Here is a 993-nt window from a genome sequence, read left to right as displayed (position 1 = left end):
CTGAAATTTAGCACCAAATCTTTGCACCACTTAACTGTGGTATGCGTTTCATTGTGAAATTTCACGACATGGTTAGACTCTACATTTACGAGATCGTGCCTTCTTAGCTTAGTTGGTAGAGCACCCGCTTAGTAAGCGGGAGGTCGTCGGTTCAACTCCGGCAGAAGGCTTGCTCTGAGTCGGTTTGTCGGCGTTTCGTAATTTTTCACTGAAATTTAGCACCAAATCTTTGCAACACTTAAATTGTGGTATGCGTTTCATTGTGAAATTTCACGACATGGTTAGACTTCACACTTACGGGACCGTGCCTTTTTAGCTTAGTTGGTAGAGCACCCGCTTAGTAAGCGGGAGGTCGTCGGTTCAACTCCGGCAGAAGGCTTGCTCTGAGTCTCTTTGTCGGAAACCGACGGCATTTCGTAATTTTTCACTGAAATTTAGCACCAATTCTTTGCACCACTTAAACTGTGGTATGCGTTTCATGGTGAAATTTCACGATATGGTTAGACTCTACATTTACGTGATCGTGCCTTGTTAGCTTAGTTGGTAGAGCACCCGCTTAGTAAGCGGGAGGTCGTCGGTTCAACTCCGGCAGAAGGCTTGTTCTGAGTTTCTTTGTCGGAAACCGACGGCATTTGGTAATTTTTCACTGAAATTTAGCACCAGATCTTTGCACCACTTAACTGTGGTATGCGTTTCATTGTGAAATTTCACGCCATGGTTAGACTCTACATTTACGAGACCGTGCCTTCTTAGCTTAGTTGGTAGAGCACCCGCTTAGTAAGCGGGAGGTCGTCGGTCCAACTCCGGCAGAAGGCTTGCTCTGAGTCTCTTTGTCGGAAACCGACGGCATTTCGTAATTTTTCACTGAAATTTAGCACCAAATCTTTGCACCACTTAAACTGTGGTATGCGTTTCATTGTGAAATTTCACGACATGGTTAGACTCTACGTTTACGAGACCGTGCCTTCTTAGCTTAGTTGGTAGAGCACCCGC

The 993-nt window shown here is 45.3% G+C and overlaps 4 non-coding genes across 4 annotated transcripts; all 4 read left to right on the top strand.

Moving 5' to 3' along the window:
- Positions 1–97: 97 nt before the first annotated feature.
- Pmar_PMAR017835 lies at positions 98–170 on the top strand. The gene has a single exon. It is a non-coding gene; the product is annotated as a tRNA-Thr (tRNA).
- A 136-nt stretch (positions 171–306) lies between these two features.
- On the top strand, positions 307–379 carry Pmar_PMAR017834. Its single transcript has one exon. It is a non-coding gene; the product is annotated as a tRNA-Thr (tRNA).
- Positions 380–525: 146 nt separating this feature from the next.
- Positions 526–598, top strand: Pmar_PMAR017833. The gene has a single exon. It is a non-coding gene; the product is annotated as a tRNA-Thr (tRNA).
- A 145-nt stretch (positions 599–743) lies between these two features.
- On the top strand, positions 744–816 carry Pmar_PMAR017832. The gene has a single exon. It is a non-coding gene; the product is annotated as a tRNA-Thr (tRNA).
- The last annotated feature ends 177 nt before the right edge of the window (positions 817–993 follow it).

Source organism: Perkinsus marinus, assembly GCF_000006405.1.
Source record: "Perkinsus marinus ATCC 50983 genomic scaffold scf_1104296965128, whole genome shotgun sequence".
Taxonomy (NCBI): Eukaryota; Perkinsozoa; order Perkinsida; family Perkinsidae; genus Perkinsus; species Perkinsus marinus.
This window is presented reverse-complemented; position numbering and strand designations above follow the sequence as displayed.